This window comes from Vicia villosa, linkage group LG4 (assembly GCF_029867415.1).
Source record: "Vicia villosa cultivar HV-30 ecotype Madison, WI linkage group LG4, Vvil1.0, whole genome shotgun sequence".
Classification (NCBI taxonomy): Eukaryota; Viridiplantae; Streptophyta; class Magnoliopsida; order Fabales; family Fabaceae; genus Vicia; species Vicia villosa.
In genome coordinates this window covers 30,323,177-30,347,647 of record NC_081183.1, presented here as the reverse complement: position 1 = coordinate 30,347,647, position 24,471 = coordinate 30,323,177, and positions in this window count along the sequence as shown.

The following is a 24,471-nucleotide window of genomic DNA, read 5'->3' as shown; positions in this document are numbered from 1 at the left end:
ATTCTTGTTAATGAACATGTTTCGATCAAGTAACCTTCTTTGGTACCTGCCTTACCCCATAAACTTTTTGGCAACTAAGTTCCTAACACCATGCCAAAAGCAGCCAAATGCGTATTATTCCCTGTCTCATGCAAAGCTCATTGAAGTGATCGAAAATAACCTGCATACATCTAGCATGACTTAACCTCAAATTCTATAGTTGGTTCTAATCATGAATGTTTTAAATAGCTAATGTTGAATGACTAATAACATTAGAATCATCCAAAATATATAACCCATATATCTTAGGACCTTTAACTAATATTACCCCACCATGTGAAATCTTCAATACCCCATGTACAACTCATATGTCTGAAAAAGTGATTAACCAAAGACATTAAAGGAAGACTGGTGAAGTAAAAGTTGGTGTGTTAAAGTCCAGCCAAAAGGTTCATGTTTTACATGATTCTCTCAATATTTATATTGTTGATAAGTCTAAGCTAGCTACTGAATGAAGAAGAAGTGGTATTCCAATTTTCTTTGGGTCTATACAATGTTATTATTCCTAGAGAATAAACTTGAGAAATCCATATGGTGATAAGGAGGTGGCACACATCCGGTACGACATGTTTACAAAGCCTTAAGTGCATAATAAAGATCATGTTCATGAAGACACTAAGGTTGATATTGTGATAGCTCATTATGGTGTTGTGAACAACCATGATCCTGCTTTAGAAGATGTGAAGACTCGAGGTGAAGGTGTGAATGAGATCCATTGTACTACAAATGGCAAGGAGTGTAGATTGATCTTAAATTATGAAAAGGTTGATTTTATTAGGCCGGAGGATGAGAAAAATAGAAACTTGAACATGGAAATTGAAGACCTTCCTAGTGCAAACAAAATGAAGAGAACTCATGAAAAGGATCATGTAGTGAAGGTTAATGACAATATTGATAATGATGTCTGTATTCATGAATAATTTATCTCTGTGATCAATGGTGTTCATATTAGGTTTGTTCGCACTACTAAAGGTGTCGATCTCTGTATATATAAGATGAAGAGAAAGAAGTTATAATGGAATTTTATTTCTGACAATGTCACCATAAGAGAGTATGAGGATCAAATGATAAACACCATGGTGGAAAGGAAGACTGCACAAAGAGATCAACAAATGCTGATTGAGCTTGGATTTGGCATGATAAAAGATATGATCCATCTTCAAGATTTTAAAAGGGAGTAAATGAAGGACTACTCATGTAACTCATAGGAAAGAATTTGCACCATGGTTTTAAATTGCGGTTGCGGTTGCGGATGCGGTTGCGGTTGCGGGTGTTGCGATTGCGGCCATTGCGGTTACTACGATGCGCATTGCGGCCGTTGCAGCGTGAATTTAAATTAGGAAATATTTGAAATACACCATTAAAAAACACTTAATGTTAATGTTTTACATTACAAATCACATATAAATTGAGTTTATGGGTTCTCAAATGTTGAGTTATGATGAAAATATGTGAATAAACATGAGTGAAGGTGTTTGATACGAATTCTAGTGTTGTTGGACGTGTGATTATAAATCACACCGCAATTGCGGCCCGATGCGGAGGCTACCGCATCAGCAATATTGCGGCCGCAATTGCGGTTGCGGACCGCAATTTAAAACTATGATTTGCACTAAACTCTGGGGGAGTGAATCGATGCTCAAAGATGTAATCAAAGGTGATGAAGAAGATGTCTTCCAGGATATGCCAGAGATGATGATGTATGAAACCATAGATCAATTGAAGGAAGTGCATACTGACTGCATATGCAAGTTATGAAGAATATAGAGATTTTAAATCAGAAATAGACGATGAAGCAAATGTTTTAGACATTGTATCAATCGTTTAGAAAAGGATTTGTAACCAATATACTGATTCTTTCAAGTGTGAGGAAAGGTTACTGAAGAGGAAATGCTTTATGTCTCGAGAACCTGTCCAAAGAAGCTTTGACAATTGAAGAAGTTTTACAACTATTATAGAAAGCTTGTGTGACATACAAGGAAAACCTCATTACCAAGAAACAGATCAATGTGACATTATCATCTGAAGAAGTTGATTATATTAGTGTAAGGAGCAGTGATTGGAAATTACTCTGGATATAGTCAGAGTTGAAGGAGTACAACGTGGGACTAAATGTCTTGACATTGATTTGGGACACTTCCACTAAAGCTTTGGATGAAAATAAATTTAAAAAATAAAGTATGCCTTTGGTATTTGCATCCTTTAGAAACCATATCAATCAATATTGGGAGTTGTGATAAAAGAGAAAAAATGTTTCTCTTCCCTAATACTACTTTGGCGCGTAAATTAAGAAGGTTACTTGGTTATACCAGGACTGGTGTAACTAGATTGTCGTTACTAGCACGAAAAACAAAAATCTTGTTTTGCTCTACTCTCAAATTACATATCTCTCTCTGAATCTTCAAACATCCTCTCTAAACATGAGTCAAAATTATGAAGATTCATCTAATCAGTCTAGCGGATGCATTCTTGTCAAAGAAATTTTGTTCCCTAAGATTTTATTGAGATATTGGAGCAATGGTTAAATAAGGTCAAGGAGGTTGGAGATGCTGGGGGGAAACATCACCATTGTGGATGGAAATTCTGGCACTAAGTAGATGGTGCTAAAAAACTTGAACCCTGATAAGATAAGAGAGATAGAAGTTTTTATTGAAGAGCTTTTAGATTGCTTCATCTGAAGGGAGTTCCTGATCATGTTTTTTCTTCAGGTTATTAGTTCTTATTTTGGAAAATGTTGTCATGGATTTGTAAAGACTCTTTAGCCTATTAATATTGATCTTTGTAATAATGTTGTGCATCTTTGGATGCTAAATCTAGTGTTTTTTTTCATTTACTGCTTATGTATGTGCTAACGTACTAACCTTTGCATGACTGACCTTGTGCATGCTATCCTTTATGCATACTGTCTACTTTGAAGAAATAACCCTTTGTCAAATTATGTAAAAAATAGGGAGTAATAAGGAGAAGTGGTGTATCTTCTATGTGCAGGTAAACATGGCAATTGTTTAGTACTGATTGTTCAGAAAGTAATGATAATGATATTCTCCATGCTGGAGCATCGGGAAGGACACCAGACCCTTGTATCTGTGCAAACAGATCTGAAGGTTAGCTTACTTGTGTTAGTAGATGTTACAGTTCCCAATCATTATCTACTAACTATTTGTGTTATGCATAACTAAGTTGTGAATGATTGCATGCTAATAATTGTTAGTTAGTAGGATTATATGCCACTAACTATGTGCTAACTTGGTAAATGCATGACTAAGTATGTGAGTGATTTCATGTCCGATTGTTTGGCTTGAAGAAACTCGATGGACTATGTGTAAGCATCTAATATTGATGCTACTGACTTCTGCTGCTATTGTTGTGCTTAAACTATGATATATACATTGAAGAATGCTACTGTTACTAACTGAAAGCTCTAATGAAGACCATTGTTTCTACTAGTGGATGAAGGATATTGAATCTACTTGTTGTATTTTGAACATAGTTCTATGGCTTGAATATTTGAGCAAAGTGTTATATCTTAAAGATTGTTTTGCCTTAATTTTCCAAAGAGGGAGATTGAAGTTCTTTGTAAAATGGTCCTTTGGGTTGGCTACATTTTACAAAAGAACAACATGGAATAATTGTTCAAAGTGTTCAAGATTAATCTAGCTCACTAAAGCTGTATGAAGGTGCAGATGGAACACATGCTGGACACGATGTTCCAACATGTTGCTTGACTTATGGGCTTGGCGCATTAGGCCTCTGTTGCTGCATTTTGGAAGAATCTTTGATCAAAGATTAAGATAACAATATGATTATATAATTTATTCGACAACTGTGAAGATCAAATCAGATTTAATTCTGAATTTGCAAAAAACCAAATTATATCTTTTTGTAGGATATAATCAAGGAACAAATCAAATATCCAACTGAATCTGCAATATTTCTAGACTAAATCAAATTGCATATCCATAGAAAAAGCCCAGAAGATTATTTCTATATAAGGAGGACAAAACAAGCATTGGAACTCAAGCATTCAAGTATTCATTGAATATATTTTAGAGTGCGAATATATTTTAGAGTGCTAGGTCTGTGTCGTGTATTCCACGCTAATGCCCTAATAGGAATAGTGTAGAATCTATATGTACACCTCTATGTTTCAGTAACTTGACATAGAAGGTTTGTTTAATTGAATTATAATATTCAACATCATTCATAAATGTTGTTTGAGAAGTTGATCACTAGGATTTAGTGGTTGTAACATTCGATCACGGGTTGTGTGATAGAGAAAGAAAGTTGGTGGATTCTCAGATTAGGGGCCTCTAAATAGAAAGTCATTGGGTAGTGTTAACATGGAACAACATATGGTTTGTTGTTGCTTGTAAGTCGGATGTACTATGCTACTAATAATGAATTTCCTTTCTTTGGATTGTGGACTCAATCCTCCAGACGTAGGTGTGGTTTCACCGAGCTGGGTAATGAATTCTCTGTGTTATTTATCATTTTTCAGCTCCATCAACTTGCACGACTCATCCTGCTATATTTATGTTAATCCTTGTACATCTTGTCGAAACTGTTGTCAGAGCATCGTGTCCGACATTTGTCCCCCAAGGAACATAATTTCAATAACATAGTATGAAGTTGTTGGGATTCGAAGCATGTATCCTAAATTAGTTTGCCCCTCGATTTTGAACTAAAATCGACGAAATAGATATTTTTTTAAGAAAAAAAAAGGACCGTCCAGTAAATGTACCTCGTTTTTTCAATATGTGAGGTGAAATTGATGTCATAAAATGTAGTTTTTCTAGTAGTGTAATGAGCATGTAGTCACCCAATTTGATCACTACCATGCCCGAGGGGTCGTGAAATGCAAACTAGTGGTGTTAACCTTCAAAGGAGCCATAATGACGTGGTTCAAGGGCCTTACAAACCAAAGTATAAACTCTTGGAGGGAACTCTATGATTTTTTTTCCATTCAATTAACTACTTGGATACAGAAACCCACTATGATAGCTATACTTTGTGGATTTGAACAGAAAAATAAGGTGATCCTATGAGAGTAGATTGATCAATCCACATAGTAGTTCAAATGAGGGAACAAAATGACAGATTAAAGTATTGGGCATTTGAAAAAGGACTGAGACCAAATTGTATATTTCTATACACCAATATTACTATGAAAATAACTTATGACATTTAACATATTATGTAGTCTTTTTATTGTAGGTCAGTAAAATATAAATACTACTCATAATAGTTATACCTACGTGAAAATTTAATATCTCATATTCATGACCTTTGAGATATGACCAGCAGTCTACTTCCATAATAGTCTCCATGCATTAGTAATGCCCAATTTGACATAAAAGGTCTAACTAAATATACTTTTTGAATAAAATTCTTATATTTAATGGTATCACACATTTAAATCATGCTTAATGATCCATCAAAATTATTAACTAATATGAGAACTTTATAAATTTGAAAAGATACACACAAAAAAAATACCTTTATTATAAATAGTTAGTATGATACAAGTTTCAAGTTCAATTATAAAATCATTAATCTCTAAAACTTACACCAAGATGTGATTCAAGGGAGATTGAGTTCAACTTTAAAATTGACTACAGACGTAAATCTCTAAAACTCTTTAGAGATATTCCACTAATCGCATGAATACGAATAATTGAGCTAAAAAGATCTATAATAAACTTTAAGTTCATTATTTTATTTTGTACAAAATTTTCTTATTCATAGGTAGTGAAGCTTATACTAAAATCAAGTTGCTAAAGTGACCATTAAATTTTCAAATGATTTTTTGCAACGTTATTTATAATTGTGGCATTGACTTCAAAATCTAAGAAAAAAAATCACAAAAGTGTATTTTGTTGGAATTTATCGGTATTTTTAATAAACAATCACGAGTTTAATTTACTTAAAAGATTAATTTGAAAAATCTCAACGACAATTTGTGCAAAGAAAATATATGAAGAAAAGCGTATGTTTTGGATTTAGAATGTTTGAATAACAAACAACTGAATGCAAACAATAAACTATGGATAAGGATAACATATGAGAAACAAAGTAAATGACTTTTAAAATAAATACTTGGAAAATAAAAAATTTGCATAAAGTTTAAGAAATGGACGCAGACTCACATTTATTTCACTCTGTAACTTGGGTACTTTAATTTTATAGAGAATCAATGAGATTTTTGCAACCTCTATTACAATGCATAAGACTGCATTATATATGCAACTACAAAAGTAACTATCGTCAACGGTTCAATCCAATGGGTCTGACACGTATCCCACTGTTAGCTGGAGATTTCGATTGAAGAAAATGTTCATTGAAGAATTAGAGTTCGAAGAAGAATGGCTTCTGATGGCCATTCCCGAGAATAAATGGCTCCTGATGGCCATGTTCGAGAATGTTATTTAAGTTGAATTAAAGATGATTGAAATCGAAGCTGAATCGAGATAGATTGTCATTAAGACTTAAGTGTTTTCTCGAAATACGAAGAGTACTGAAGCTTAGCGTATTTCGTGGAATTCTCGTTAAGGATCATGTTGCCATGTACCGAAAGAGAGTTCAGGCGGGAGGATTTGAATTTCGAACTAGTCTGCATAATCGAACAAGGACAGATGGCGCCCCAGGGATTCGAAGCGTATGCATGTGAAGCAACGTGGCATTTCGTTAATGTAGGACTGTTAGGGTCGAATTAGTATAAATAAGGGTCTTAATATCAGGATCCAGGGTGTTCATTTTGTACAAATCAATCACAAAATTACTCAAGTATCAAGTGTTAAGAGAAAGAGTTCGCTGAGAAATGTACGTATGACACCAACACCACTTTAAATACATTTGTATTTTTCTTTATTCAAGTATCTTTCTAATTTATTCATCTTTCGTTTAGTTTTAATTCGAAACCTTTTTCGTTCACCGTTACTTTACATTCCTGTATTTTTACATTCCTGTACTTTACATTCTTGTACTTTACATTTATGCAATTTACATTTCTTTTACATTTCGTCAAAGTTATATTTTTCGTGTATAACAAGTCTATTTCGCAAGATTATTCACATGATCACACCATAAACAAGTTTCGAAGCAAAAAACCAACAAATATGAACCAAATTATATCAAAAGACTACTATTTGACTATGTCCTAGGTTCAATCTAGTCGATCCTGCGAGTAATCAAAGTATAAACTATAGTTTGGAGGACTAGCGGTTGTTTACCGGAAATCACCGTAAACAAATTGGCACGCCCAGTGGGACAGTGTCAAACAGATTGTCATTAATTTGTTGTTTTGTGTTTTGTCTAGAACATATCAAGACCTTGTATGAACCTTAGGAATGGTAAATTAACCAACAATGCACAACCGATTCCTTAACGAAGGTACAACAAGAAAATGGTCAATTCGACCAGTGGAAGGGGAGATCAAGATCCCCCACAAGGGTCAGGAACAGTGGCGGAAAATACTACACATGTTTCGACTTCTACACAAGGAGCGCGAGATATACCAGTTTCGACAGGATCTGCGGCTATAGTTAGTTCCCAGGCTATGCCCGAAAATACATCAGGGCCGACGGGGACAATCCCAGTCTCCAGTTCGACTTCCATGCCTCCTTTTACAGGCACAAACGAGATACCACATTTCTCGACAAATGCCGCAAGTCAATTACATACCCCAAGACCATCCTCATCTACATTCGAGGGTTGGAGACCAGGGAATCCTTATGGAATGCCGTATTCATATATGGCAGGTTTACAAGGGGCAGGACCTACGTATACTGCACCCAGCGCAACGACATTTTTGCCTAATGTCGGTTCGATAGGTCGAAGCACACAAAACACAGGCCCATCAGGCCAAATACCTCTCTTAACTACCAATAGTCAAGCAGCATTTAGGCAGGAAATGGATGCAAGTAACCACGATATGCTAGGTGTTCTTGCTAGAGAATTGGGATCAATCTTTATTCCATTAGTGGAAAACATTACTAGGACTAACCAGGATAATGTAGAAACATACCAAAAAATATCTTCACAAATAAGCCGAATGACAGATTTCTTAGGAGTCCCTCAAACTAGGCGAAGAAACAACCAGTCTACCTATCGAGAAGGTGACCCAATCTTAGAACAGGTTCAAGATGTAGTTCCTCCACCTAGGCAGGTACTCGTCGAAAGAAATCAAGTAATAGATTTAGAAAATCAGAATCAAGGGACCAATACTGGCCAACAACCAGTTCCCCAACAGCAGCCTAGGTTAGTTGTAGTAGGAAGGAACAAACATCAAGACGAAGTTGTACACAAGGTTAGGAGAGACAATATGGCAACAGAAAATAACCTGACCGCCATGATAGAAAGAATTATGGCTAATAATAGCCTTAACACTGGACTTCGACGTCCAAATTATACTTCCCCTATAGCAGAATATATTATGCAAACGGAATTACCAAGAGGTACCAAAGTACCCAAATTTACAAAGTTTTCAGGAGATACTAGTGAATCAACTGTAGAACACATAGCCCGATACTTGACAGAGGCTGGTGATCTAGCAGGCAACGAAGATTTGAGAATTAAATATTTCCCAAGTTCGCTAACAAAAAATGCTTTCACATGGTTCACTACCTTACCTCCAAATTCCATAGATGCATGGGCACACTTGGAAAGGATGTTCCACGAACAATTCTATATGGGTCAAACCAAGATAAGTTTGAAAGAGTTGGCTAGCATTAAGAGGAAATTCACAAAACCTATAGATGATTATTTGAATAGGTTTCGTTTGTTGAAATCGAGATGCTTCACAGTTGTTCCAGAGCACGAATTAGTCGAAATGGCTGCAGGAGGTCTAGACTATTCAATTAGAAAGAATCTGGATACCCAATATCTGAGGGATATGGTCCAACTGGCAGATAGAGTTCGACAAGTCGAACGGTTGAAAGCTGAAAAGGCCAGAGCGAACAAGAATTATAAGAAAGAGAGAGTTGCATATATTGAGGCTGAGGATGCAGAAGGCGAAGCCTTCGAAGATTCATACAGTTTCGAAGAAGTCGAAATAGATTTAGCCGAATTAAAAGAAGCACCACCTTACTCTTGTAAATTGCTCACTCCTTCGAATGGAAAAAATCCAGTCGAAAATGACAAAAGTGATAAATTCCCAAAAAAAACTTACACTTTTAACGTCACTAAATGTGACGAAATATTTGATTTATTAGTAAAAGATGGCCAATTATAGTGCCTCCCAATTCTAAAGTTCCTCCATTGTAGCAACCGCAGAAACGAGGCTTTTGTAAATATCATGGTTTTTTAGGCCATAAAACCTCACAGTGCTTTCTTTTCAGGGATCTAATCTAGAATGCTATCAAGGATGGACGTTTGAAGTTCGCAGATAAGACAAAGAATCACATGAAAGTTGATGCTGATCCTTTGAACATCGCTGACACAAACTACGCTCAACCAGTTGACATCAATATGGTGGATGTGTCCGAAGGTGACATTGCTGAATGGGAGATAGTTTCAACTGGAAAGCAGGCTACTGAGAGCTTAAATGACAATGCAGTCTTCAATACTGATGTTGAAGAGTCCTTCGAGGCAGAGATCACTGAAGATCTGAAGGAGAAAACTAGCGAGGCCACTGAAGACCTCAGGGTGAAACTTCAACAAATACAGATCTCTGAAGCCCCCCCAGCAGGCGTCAACATGGTGAATGTTAGGCAACCTTTATCTGAAATAGAGGAACTAGAGAAGTGTCTGCTGAGGGAGAAGGGTAACTATGGAATCCCACAGATAGATGGAAGTTTGAAAGATTATCTTTAGAGGTGTCATGAGAAGAATGCTGGACGGATGTTAATGTGTCCTAGGTGCTCAATTATGCTGAATCGAAGGGTCCAAGCTAACTATGAAAGGGCTCAACGAGACAGGATGCAGCAGCCTTGGAGGGAACGAAACCAATTGCTGAAGGTTTATCCAAGGCCAGAGGAAAGCTTGATGAGTTTCTTGGTTAGATGTCACAAGGAAAATACAGAGATCGTTATGTGTCCCAGATGTGGGGCAGTCTATGACAACCTTATGGCACAATCATTCGAAAGGGTGTTGTTCACCACTGGTTGGGAGACTCAAGGACTCCGTCCCAGCATGTATGTGTTCGACAATCGAACACCATCAAAAAGGCCTGATAGTCCTCATCTTAAAGCTCAAAGGGTGACATTCAAACTTCCTGCTGACATACCCATGGATAGATGGACACAAGCTGGCGCAAGAAATAACAAATGGAGAAGTTGGGACCAAGGTGGACGAACTGCAATGGCGTATAGAAAGCAGTTCCAGTCATCAAATCGAGAGACGTACAGGCTGGAGAATTACAAAGGTAGAAGCCCAATGTCTAGATCTCAATGGAGAAGACACCAAAGAATGAAGAAAGCATAGAGAGAATACAAGGCAAGGGAGGCCGGAGAGTCTAGCAGCACTAAAATCCCGATGCAGGGGGCAAGGTCAAGCAAACCCTCGGTGGAACGCAAGCTATTCAGTTCTGGAAATGAGAAAGAAGAAGAAAGGATGCAGTCTAGTCCTTGGAAAGAAGATGATAGATTGACTAATGATTTCGACTCAGATGGAGTATCATCCATAAACTTTAACTGTAATGTGGTGTCTGTACTTCCCCACGACTTCTACCAAGAGACCGAGGTTGAAGACTGCGAGGAAGTTGATGCAGAAGAAATGGCAAAACATAGACCTGTGTGTTATAATGTGTTGAATAATGGGGCTGTTGAAGAGCAGAATGCGTTTTTCGAAAGACCAGACCAGGGTATGAGAAATCATTTAAAACCCCTTTATATAAGAGATAAGATTGAAAATATGGGCATCAACAAAGTCCTAGTTGATGGAAGGGCAGCAGTGAATCTCATGCCCCAATATATGCTGAAAAGGATTGGTATGTTCGATACCGACATAAGGCCTCATAATATGGTTTTGTCCAATTACGAAGGGAAGGTAGGACATACTTTCGGAGTAATCCAAGTGAACTTAACGGTGGGTTCAGTCACAAGGCCTACGATGTTCATGGTTATACCAGCAAAAGCAAACTATAATCTTTTGTTGGGTAGAGAATGGATCCATGGGGTTGCTGCAGTACCTTCGACAATGCATCAGAGGCTAACTATCTGGAGAGAAGATGGTATAGTGGAAAATATAGAAGGTGATCAAAGTTATTATATGGCTGAAATTAACCAAGTCAACAAAACTAGTTTCTACAGGAACTTAGCCAATATAGGGCCAAGCAATGCAGCAGAAGATGTATACGCCCCAAATAAAAATGCTATGTACTATCTATCTTTACACCTAAACGGATTCCAGTGGAACAGAGAAATAATGGATGGTCCAGATGACACAGAACCTATCGAAGGATTACCAGCGATATGGCCAACTGGCTGGGACGAGGACGGTAATTATTCCTGAATCATCTTTCTTCGAAATGATTTCGGCTTACATAGCCGAAAACAAAAGAAAAGCGGCTCTTGAGGCCGAATTAGCAAACATGGCTGTCGAAGCCATTCACAAAGAATCAGAAGTACCAGGCCCGAGGATACATTTTATCCCACAACCACCTGAAAAGGAAATACATGACGAACATGTTTCAGGCAAAGAAGCAACCCAAAGATTAGACGCAATCTATGATGAAGAACCTTTGGGGTTCGAAAAAGATCCAATGGCGCCAAATATAAAGATGTTAGCTCAAGACCCACTCGAAGAAATAAATCTTGGAGACGAAAGTCGAAAAAGGGTGACATACATTAGTGCAAAGTTAGAGCCAGCCCTAAAGTCAAAGGTTGTTGCGTTACTGAAGGAAAATAAAGATTGTTTCGCCTGAGACTATGATGAGATGGCTGGTTTAGGGAGAGATTTGGTCGAACTGAAGTTGCCTATTAAAGAAGGGAAGAAGCCCATCAAGCAAACTCCCAGAAGGTTCGCACCATAAATTCTCTCAAAGATTAAAGCGGAGGTCGAAAGACTCCTTCGGTGCAAATTCATTAGGACTATGAGGTATGTCGAACGGATTGCTAATATTGTACCCGTTATTAAGAAAAATGGATATTTAAGGGTATTTATAGATTTTCGTGATCTAAATGCAGCGACCCCTAAAGATGAATATCCTATGCTTATGGCAGAAATGTTGATAGACTTAGCCGCAGGCTTCGAATATCTAAGTATGCTAGACGGATATTCAGGATATAATCAAATTTTCATTATAGAAGAAGATGTGTCCAAAACAGCTTTTCGTTGCCCTAGGGCAATAGGTACCTATGAATGGGTCGTCATGCCTTTTGGCTTGAAAAATGCTGGGGCAACTTATCAAAGAGCAATGAATTCTATATTTCATGATTTTATAGAAACATTCATGCAGGTGTACATAGATGATATTGTTGTAAAGTCTGTTTCAGATGATAGTCATCTTGATCATCTCAGCCAATCATTCAAAAGAATGAGAAAACATGGCTTAAAGATGAACCCCCTTAAGTGTGCTTTCTTTATGCAGGCTGGAGATTTGCTGGGCTTCGTAGTCCACAAAAAGGGAATAGAAATTAATCAGAATAAAACGAAGGCTATTATGGAAACAAAGCCTCCATCCACAAAGAAAGAATTGCAATCCTTATTGGAAAAGATAAACTTCTTAAGAAGATTTATCTCGAATTTGAGTGGGCGCACGCAAGCTTTTTCCCCCTTACTTCGACTCAAGCAAGGTAGGTTCGAATGACATGCTGAACATCAAGAAGCTTTTGAGAAAATCAAGCAATATTTGATGCACCCACCAATCTTGTCCCCCCCCCCCAAATGGGAAGAAGCACATGCGCCTATATATCTCAGCTTCAGATAATACAATAGGTAGCATGTTAGCACAAGAAGATGAAAATGGTATCAAAAGAGCCATTTATTACTTAAGTAGAGTACTCAATGATGCAGAGACTAGGTATAGCGCCATAGAAAAGATGTGTCTTTGTTTATATTTCTCTTGTATCAAACTCAAGTATTATATAAAGCCAGTTGACGTTTACGTTTCATCTCATTTTGATGTTATTAAACATATGCTATCCAAACCAATATTGCATAGTCGAATTGGAAAATGGGCTTTGGCCCTTACCGAGTACTCTCTAATCTTTCAACCCCTTAAGGCAATGAAAGGACAAATCGTGTCAGATTTCATTGTGGATCATGCAGTGGATGAAAATCCTCAACAATATGTAGACTTGAAGCCCTGGAAGTTGTACTTCGATGGTTCAACACATAAAGAGGGAAGTGGCGTTGGTATTCTCATAATTTCTCCTGATGGAATTCCAACAGAGCTCAAGTATAAAATTGACGGCCCTCTATGCTCCAATAATGAAGCTGAGTACGAAGCATTAATTGTTGGACTTGAAGCCTTGTTGGAATTGGGGGCAACCAGAGTCGAAATTAAAGGAGACTCAGAATTAGTGATAAAGCAACTGAAGAAAGAATACAAATGTATCAAAGAGAATTTGATCATGTATTTTGTCATAGCAAATAGGTTGCTTAAAAAATTTGAATATGTAGATTTAAAGCACGTCTCAAGGGTAAACAATCAAGAAGCAAATGATTTGGCACAGTTAGCCTCAGGGTACAAGGTATCAAAGGAAAAGTTAGAAGAACTGATTGAAGTAAGGGGCAAAGCAATGGCCACAAAACTATCCCCATGTGATCTGGAGAACTCACAATTAGGCTTCGCCAACGAAGAGGAATTTGATGTTTTAAATATAGATTCCTTAGCAGATACAGATTTGAGGAGTCCAATTGTAAACTACTTGAGAGACCCTTCCACAGATACAGATAGAAAGGTGAAATATAGAGCCTTATCATACTTCTTGATGGGAAATGAATTGTTTAAGAAAACCCCTGAGGTAGTTCTCCTAAAATGTCTGGGCGAAGCTGAAGCATACTCGGAACTTTCGAACGTACATAGTGGGGCATGTGGTGCTCATCAAGCGGGGCACAAAATGAAATGGCTTTTGTTTCTTTATGGAATGTATTGGCCCACTATGTTAAAAGATTGCATAGAGTTCGCTAAAGGATGTCAGGAGTGTCAAGAACACGCAAGTATTCAACATTCGCCTGCAAATGAATTGAGTTCAATTATCAAACCATGGCCTTTCAGAGGTTGGGCATTAGACTTAATTGGAGAAATCCGCCCCACATCATCCAAAGGCCAAAGATATATATTAGTGGGAATAGACTATTTCACAAAGTCGGTTGAAGCAATACCATTAGCCAATGTAGACCAAGAGGCTGTGATTGAGTTTATCGAAAAACACATAGTATATAGACTTGGAATCCCAGAAAGCATAACCACAGACTAGGGATCAGTGTTTACGGGTCGAAATATGCAAGAGTTCGTGAAAGAGATGGGATTCAAATTATTCACTTCTGCACCTTATTATGCTCAAGCAAACGGACAAGTCGAAGCAGCCAATAAAGTGATAATCGATCTGATAAAGAAACATGTAGGGAAGAAACCTAAGAATTGGCATAAGACCTTGGACTAAGCACTTTGGGCTTGTCGAACATCACCAAAAAATCCACCAATACTACACCTTTCCAATTGACGTTCGGGCACGATGTAGTACTCCCAGTCGAAATATACTTGCAATCAGTCAGGATTCAGAGACAAGAATAAATTCCCCCAAATGTATATTGGGAAATGATGATGAATGAGTTAGTCGATCTGGACGAAAACAGACTTCGAGCATTGGAAATGATAAAAAGGCAAAAAGAAAGGGTGTCGAGAGCATACAACAAAAAGGTGAAAGGTAAAACATTTATTAACAATGACTTAGTTTGGAAAGTTATTTTGCCTATAGATCGAAAAAACCAAGCTTTAGGCAAATGGTCTCCACACTGGGAATGCCCTTTTCGAGTCTTAAAATTATTTTCGAATAATGCTTATGAGATAGAAGAGTTGGCAGAGGATCATAGGATCTTAAGAGTGAATGGGAAGTATTTGAAAAGATACAAGCCAGACATGCATGAAGTGAAGATTGCAAAAACGTAAACATTAGACATAGATGTCGTAAGCCAAAATGGTAAAACACTCGCCAAAATGGCTTTACCTTTATGAAAGTTAAATAATATATAAACTAAGAAGACAAGAGGTTGTCAAAATGTATTCCATTACTTTTAAGATTAGCGATACATTCAGTTAAGATGTTTGCATGGCATGCAAACCAAAAAAATTACAAAGAAGTTACTGTTAAAGAAATATTAAAATAAGGATAATAGAGATAAAAACCAAGACCCACAACACCTTCAACAATGACTCCAACAATGCATTCCTCAGTTAATCCTGTTTTGCAAACCCTCTAAGTTCAAACGGGGCAAGCTCTTCGCTTCAAAAGGATCCAGGAATCCTTCCGTGCGCAATTGTTTTACTAACCCTTGTTTTATAAACATGTGGGATAGTAATCTTCCGTAGGGAAGACAAGAAGGAGTGCCTTGGCGAGAGGCAGCAATAGCGACGACTTCAGTAAGATGTTTGAAAATCATCAATGGTATGTTGATTTTCTTTCCCCGGAGAGCACAGAGCATGAACTCCAGGTCTTCCACCATGATGCTTTCCTGATCCTCATTTCATGGGCGAAAGTTGCCCACTAGAAGTTGATGCCAAATCCTACAGAGGAGGGCGTTGAAGGGATTGTTAGTCATGATGGTCCTTAAAACAGAAGAGGTGCTCATGGTGAAGGAGTTATCAACAAAAACTTCCTCCAGGTAAGGGACCCATGAAAGCATGCGTTTTTCCAGAAAGGGTAAAAGGGATGATTACCTGAGAAGCGTAAATGGCGCAAGTTTCTGCTGAGTTTGGGTCTGAGATGTACTGTTGGTTACCTATCTGTGTAGGGTGTTGAAACTGTTGAACGGGTTGAAGAGCATTTGAAGTTTCCGATGTAGAGGTTTGAACGGTAGAAGATGCCATGGATGTGTTTTAAGAATTAGGTTTAAAAAACCAAAGAGGGTTTTTCTGTTTTTAGTCGCAGAAGAGTGAAAGATGAAGTTGTATGAAGGCTAAAGGTTTAAGTATTTAAAGGTTTAGCAGGAACCTTTTCAAATCTTTTGAATAAATGTCAAAAGGACATGCGGCAAGAGATGATTTAATCTAACGGCGGTCGAGCAGTTGTTAGCCTTACGCCTAATATCTAGGAGCAATGATCACAAGTAATGACAAAACATGGGGATGCACGTTTTGAAGAGACGTTTTTGAAAATGACAAGATGTTCTGAAAGATAAGTCATAAATAATTATGACGGTAGTCAGGTGTCTTGGAACTCTAAAAATATGAGTAAAACGAAATCTCATCATGACAAGAAATGCCTATTTCTCTTGTTTTTCAAAACAGACATTTATTGGGGGCAATTTGTTAGCTGGAGATTTCGATTGAAGAAAATGTTCTTTGAAGAATTAGAGTTCGAAGAAGAATGGCTTCTAATGGCCACTCCCGAGAATAAATGGCTCTTGATGGCCATGTTCGAAGATGTTATTTAAGTTTAAGTAAAGATGATTGAAATCGAAGTTGAATTGAGATAGATTGTGTGTTTTCTCGAAATACGAAGAGTACTGAAGCTTAGCGTATTTCCTGGAATTCTCGTTAAGGATCACGTTGCCATGTACCTAAAGAGAGTTCAGGCGGGAGGATTTGAATTTCAAACTAGTCTGTATAACCGAACAAGGACAAATTGCGCCCCAGGGATTCGAAGCGTATGCATGTGAAGCAACGTGGCATTTCGTTAATGTAGGACCGTTAGGGTCGAATTAGTATAAATAAGGGTCTTAGTATCAGGATCCAGGGTGTTCATTTTGTACAAATCACTCACAAAATTACTCAAGTATCAAGTGTTAAGAGAAAGAGTTCGCTGAGAAATGTTCGTATGACACCAACACCACTTTAAATACATTTGTATTTTTCTTTATTCAAGTATCTTTCCAATTTATTCATCTTTCGTTTAGTTTTAATTCGAAACCTTTTTCGTTCACCGTTACTTTACATTCCTGTATTTTTACATTCATGTACTTTACATTCTTGTACTTTACATTTATGCAATTTACATTTCTTTTACATTTCGTCAAAGTTATATTTTCGTGTATAACAAGTCTATTTCGCAAGATTATTCACATGATCACACCATAAACAAGTTTCAAAGAAAAAAACCAACAAATATGAACCAAATTATATCAAAAGACTACTATTTGACTATGTCCTAGGATCAATCTAGTCGATCCTGCGAGTAACCAAAGTATAAACTATAGTTTGGAGGACTAGCGGTTGTTTACCGGAAATCACCGTAAACACCCACTACTTAGAAATAATGTTCTAACTTGTTTCCACGCGTCTTTATGGGTAAAACTGCTTAACAACCAAGTAGCATGTTGATAATTGCATTGGTAACTGCTTCGAACTTCTCAACTGTCTTTGTCGAGAGTCTTTGATCATACCCCAAATTGCTGAGACATCTCCACATCACAAAGTCTTTGGAGTTAAGAATATCCTAAGTCCCTAATATCTGGTGAACATGCTTGTAGCGGGGAAAATCTGATATCGAAGCCATAAGATTGACTCGAATCAATATTTCAGTGAAAGTCGCCACCGCGCTTTATTGTTTCCAAAGGAAAAGGGAAAAGAACGAAAAAACCCAAAGTTTGTTTTTAAAAACAAAAAGAAGAGATCTTAGGTACGGGTGTTGCTTATACAAGGGGAAGGTTTTAAGCACCCCTCATATCTGTGGTACTCCACAGGAACCTTTTTGAAAATCTGTGTCGTGTGTGCTAAAAAAGGGTTTGTTTTATTTTTAAAATAAGCTCGGCAAAGCGTTAAGCTTTGGGCCTACATACCTCCTTGGTGCAATGGAGAAGTCAGAGCTAATGTAGTTCCGCTTAAAGGGAAAAAATGTTTAAAAACGATTAAACACTTTATCGTCGTCGGAGATAAATACTCAGCCATTGATCTTGAGCATGAGAACAAACGAGTTCTTTGCATCGCAAATGAAAGAAGGGCTCCAACTCGGATAAAATCAACGAGTATGCCACTAGCTCTCTCACGCGGAAAAGATCTTATTTTATCAATCAATTTCAAAATCGTGGGGTATAACCACTCGTTTCGACAATTAACGGTGTCTAAACTTTTGAAGAAAAGCCACTAAGGGCAAAAGATATTTTAAAGAAAAAAGTTTTGGAAAGATTGCAAACATAAGAATGTTTTGGAAAAAGGGAGAAGATTTTGAAAATTAAAGAAGGGGAGGAGATGAAGAGGCTATCCTATTGCGTAAAATAAAAGCTAAGGAAAGAAACGGTCTAACCGAAATAAGAAGCCAATACTTGACATTGCGAGTCAAGGTAGATTTCCTTTCCTTTGGAATATCAATACTAAACCAACACATTATCACTTGGGGATCCAGATGAATTTATTATCTCAGCACCATTTTGCATTAAGCACATTGAAAATTCTGACGAAAATCGGGCAGAGTAACGGCTGTTTTCGGGTAAAATCCTTATCTCAATGCCTTGGAATTAACCATCAAGGGCTTTCAAGGAAATACCTGCACATACAAACAGACAACAATCCAATGCCAGACAGACAGAATAACAGCAGAGTAATAACAGAATAAGAGTCCAAAGGCACTAGGTCCATAAGTCCGAATCTCCAAAATGCTAGGGATAGTAACCAATAGTCCAAAGAGAGCCTTATGTGTTTTTTAGATTTTGGTTGTTTATTAGTGTTTTAGCATAAAAGTAAAGTATGGTCCAAGTGGACAAAAGGAAAATAGCGGAAGCATAAACATATGTCCAAGTGGACAAAGAGAAAATAGCGGAATTATAAACGTCCAAATGGACAAAGAGAAAATGGCGGAATGTAAATATGATGAAATGATAAAATAAAGTAATAAAGCGAGAAATATAAAGAGCGGTATAATAAATGGCGGAAATTAAAGTTAGTTGTTAGATGTTAAAGATAACCATCTTGAAACTTGTCAAGTATGTTATCAAAGTTAGTAATGAAGATCGATGGTGAGTGAATGATGTACTCGGATTTAAGGTCAATGGAAACTTATCAGAAGCTTGATAAAATCATAGCGACTACACGATAAATTTCCATAAGTCATAAATCAACCGCATACAATTCTCTTCCATATTTGATCTTTTATCGAGTCGGGACAAATGTAGGAGAACTCTCCATGTATCAAGACCATCAATCAAAAGAAATAAGAAGGAGAAGAAGAAATGATCTAGCCTTTATCAAGAATCCATAGAATTCTCAAGATATCAAGACTTTCATCGATCAAGAGAAAATAAGATGAAAAAAAAATAAGAATGAAAACAAATTGATCTAGTCTTTATCAAGAATCCATAGAATTCTCAAGATATTAAGACTTTCATCGATCAAAAGGAAATAAGATGAAAAGATAAGAATGAAAACAAATTGATCTAGTCTTCATCAAGAATCCATATAATTCTCAAGATATTAAGACTTTCATCGATCAAAAGAAAAATAAGATGAAAATAAGAATGAAAACACAAAAGATAATCAACTCACACTATCATTAATATCATTAATCCATTTTGGTGGATTAGGCCATTTCAAACCTATCAACACCCTAGATCCAATGATATTAATGAAGTGTAGGAAGAAGGAAGCCAAAACAAGCACAAAAAAGGCAAAAAAACCACATTCTGCCTGCTGGAAATCGATTTCATGCAGGGGGAAATCGATTTCCATAGTGCAGTTTTCAAAAAAAACAAGTTACGTTCAGCAGGAAATCGATTTCAGCCTTAAGGAAATCGATTTCCTCAGTGTAAATTTCAGCAAAAACAACATTTAAAGGCATGAAACTTGATTTGAACAAATATACAAACACCTTATGATCACACATCAACTTGAGCACGAAATTTCCATCACAAAACCAGCAAATATCATCAATATAGCATCAAAGATGCATTGAACACAAGCAATAAAGATCTACATCATGGATCTAGCAAATTACCACTTCTTGAACAAAGATTTTGGAGTAGCTTCAAGAGCAAGCACAAGGTGTGTAGATCCTTCAAATTTGGAGATGATCAAACAAAGAAAAGAGTGAAATGTAGGAGGCTTAGTTCAAAATTAGCAAGATTCAATGTGAATCTCACTAATCTTATGAAAATGAACTTTGGGTGAGGGTTTTGGAAAGGGTGAGAAATGAATTTGCAAGCAATTTTTTAGCTCTCCAAGCTTGAGAAATGAGAGAGTAGTGGCCTCTATTTATAGAATTGGAGCAAGAGTAGTGGTAGTTTGGTCTTTTTGCATTTGGTAATTAACTTGTGTTTAATTGGTGATTAAAGTGGTATTTAAATGGTAAAATGAGGTTTAAGTGGGTTTAATGAAGGGATTAATTTTGATGAGGTGGAAAATTGGTAAAATGATCAAATAAAAAGGTGCCAAAATGATGTCAAGCTTCCCTCCTTATATTTTTTGAATTTCGCCTCAAGGAAATCGATTTCCCCAGGAGTGAAATCGATTTCACTCTGTTCCAGAAGAGAAATTGGCGCAAAATACACTAGGGAAATCGATTTACCCAGTAGGGAAATCGATTTCATCAGTCAAAAATGTGAAAAATGCCTTGTTTATTGCATGTCTTGGCTTGGTACCTACAAAACAAAAGCATACAAAGAAACAAAGCAATATTTTTGGTATTTTGGTTAGTATGAAACAAATAAAAAGCTAGAAATGCTTGATGGTTCCCCTCAAAGGAAAAATGATACCTCAAGATTGTGATCTTGATTGATGATTGAAATGCAAATGATGTATGATCTTAGGGTCAAAAATTGGGGTATGACAATGCTGACTTCAACATCGCGTGAAGATTTTCCTTATGTAACCCATTTTGGCTAGCCCATTTTGACAGCTCTACATGATATGATTCAGTTAGTTATTAGTTTAAATTATCTCCCTCGTTGATCTATGAATTTGTTAATCTATTTAAACTTTAATTAAATCTCTTATTTCTAAGACTTTTGAAAAGTTTAGACTCAAGCCAAAAAATAAGTCTATGATAGACCGCAAGGTAGACTTACGCTTTAAAATTTTTTACTGATCAGGTTCAGGTTTGGGCTTAAAAATAAGCCTATGATAGGCCGCAAGCTAAGCTAGCTCGACCCAACCTATTTTCACCCCTACTCACAAGTAAGGTTTCACTCAGAAGCATTATGGTAACTTTAAGTGAAAGAAAAATATTTCTGTGAGTGCAATATCCTCTCTTTGATATTTTGAATGATGTCAAAACTAAAAATATGTAGTATTTGTACATTGGATCTTATCTTACTATGTCTATGTTGCATTTTCATCTTATGACACTTATAGAACATGTCAAAAGCATTTGGACATGTCAAAAATATGAATTTTTATGAAAAACTATGTATGGAGTCGACACATCCATGTTAGGAGTCGACTCCCTATGAAAAAAATTGAAACAAAGTTTTCTTCCAAGTATGAGTCGACATATAGATCTTTGGAGTCGACATATAACATAAATGGGTCGACTCCTAGGTGTCGCTACCGCGAAAAATAACAGAGTTGCCACTAACATATTTATCCTGAAAAGGAAGGGAATGCCAGCAAACCACAAAATAAAACAACGGTCTCACGACCAGAGAAAAAGGGTAAGGGAGTCAGTTACGCGAGGGGAAGGTATTAGCACCCCTCGCGCCCATCGTACTCGATGGTATCCGCGCTAGTGTCTAAATCTATGGGTGTGTAACAAATCTACGCTAATCTGGACAAAAATGAATGCAGAATGTAGGGAAAATAAAGGATTATGCTCGCACGGGCCCTACTCCGCTGCCTACGTATCTGTTTTGCAGAATCAGAGCTACCGTAGCTCGGCTATATAATTTCTTTTTGTTTTGTGTTTTTTAGGTGAACGAGTTACATTCGCACTCCGCTGCCCGACCTTTGGAGACTTACGCTTGGGAATGGAGCGGAAATAACAAGCTCTTAAGAAAAGAAAATCAAAGAGTATGGTTTGTGTTTTAAAGAATGCATGAGGAAGACCTAAGCTAAAGGGGGAAAGCTTGCTACCTAATGTTATCATACAAAGGGTACAAGTCTAAACTAGCCTATCAACCTACGGGGGAAAGCGAAAGCAAACAAGAGTATCACACAAACGAGCTCCGCTCGTAAAGCAAACAAAACCATCGGCACTGGCCGAGTGGTAGAAAAGCGGTCCCGCCATAGCCAAGTGGAGCGAATCACCCGAGTCAACCAAGCATTAGACCTCGCGAAAATGATCGGGCCATAGACAAGAGGAGCGAGTCCCTCTCAGCAACCAAGCCGTCACGGATCGGAAAGGAAACGATTCGTACGTACACCGAGCATCAACGTCGAGCGACGCGAGCTATAGGAAATGAGGGGGTCCGGCTACATGATCCATTTTCCTGACATACTCGATAACAAGATCTTGTGCATGTTCGGAAGCGAGCAACGCGTAGCGTGCACATACCAAACGGACTCGATGAGACTAGGCGGGGGTTGATTACTAACCCTTTCCGCGTGCCTTCCATGAGGACTTAACGGAGTGCCATATAGGACTTATTACACCGTGACTCCCTGCCGCAAAGCACAAATGTAAACACACCAACAAAAACATAGCCTCTTTCGAGGACTTGGCCAGATGCATGTCTAAGTCCTACTTCTCATGTTATAGGATGATGCGAAAAGCGGTAAAGTGCACGAAAAATAAAATGAAACGAAATCAATACCAAACGGATGATGATCCGTGAACTAAAGCGAAGAGAGAAAGGAAACTAGGATCCCGCGAGCGAGCTAGCAAAGCAAAAGCAAATGGTCAGCACACCGATTAGCCATGAAAGCACACAAAGGTCGACATGCGTGTCAAGCATAATCACAATACACCTGCAAGAGGAACAAGTAAACCAAGCAAGCAGATATAAAGTAATAGAGATGTGTCTCCAGGATGAGAACACAAAGGGAATGAATGAAATCGTGTCCCGCAAGTAAAGCGGAACACTCATAGAATAAACATCGATCGGTGACCATCCAAAAGCCTTGCATACTAGCACACAAGTTAGAGATAACAAACATCGCAATCGGAATTGCGTTATTGCATTATAAGCTAAGAGAAAATGAACAGTTAACGCACATATGAAAAGGACAACAAATGTCAAGGGGAAAACAAACATGAATAAAATAAAATCAATCAGTACCAATCATCTCATGAGATAGCACGTTTCACAAGCTTTCCAACGATATAAAGAACGTGCAAATCGGAGTTACGAGCAAAAAGATATGAAAGATTGGAGTTAGGAAGTGAAACAAGCAAAAAAAACAGCTATGCGTCGACCTGCTGAAAGCATTCGTCAACCTGAACAGGGAATGCGTCGACCTACTGGGTCGGCGTGCGCATACCCGAGATAGGCAAGAAGGCTATGCGTCGACCTGCAGAAAGCATGCGTCGACCTACAAGAAACTATGCGTCGACCTGCAGAATGCATGCGTCGACCTGAACAGGGCTTGCGTCGACCTACTGGGTCGGCGTGCGCATACCCGAGGATCACACGAAGCCAATAGGTCGACCTACTAGGGTCATAGGTCGACCTACTCAGGCAAAAATCTCAAAAAAACTTAAATCTCGTCTGAGCAATCGAAATACAAACCACCACAAACAACCGTCATGCTAGCAATGATAAAACATGCATTTAAGGGCCAAAATCCTTCATTTTACACAACATATGAGATTCAAATCATGCATGAAAATTAACATCAAATGATATGCCAACAATCGACGTGTCGGCGTCGCACCAAGAGCATGAATTAGCAAGTATGAGCATCGAAAGCAAGATCAAGCATTCACGATTAACCATGACTTCACATATCAGTGAGTGCATGATTTAAACACCTTGTTAACAAACATTTCATGCTTTGGCAAATGTAAACAATAGCAATGAGTCGACATGCGACATGCTACAAGACATGAACAAGTATGATGCGAGTGACAAAGAGATTTCAACCAATTCCGGACTTGATCATTATCAACAAGTAGCAATAATTAAGGCTCAAAAATCACAAGGCTCCGTGAATTCTCACTCAAATATCTCAATTAAGCATTTCAACAAACACTTATCATGCAAAACACTCAAAATTAAGCACAAATGCTTCGAACATTCAAATGATCGAACACTTAACATGCAATTTCTTGTATCATGAGCAACATACATGTATCATCAATGACAATTCACCGGTAAATCTCGAATTCAATCAAACAATCAAGATCAACATGAATCATTCAATCAACAAGCAATTATCATCATCAATTATCATACATCCATCATCCACAATCAAAAATCATCATGATCAATGTCGAATTAAGCAACAAAATCAATGATCTAACAAGG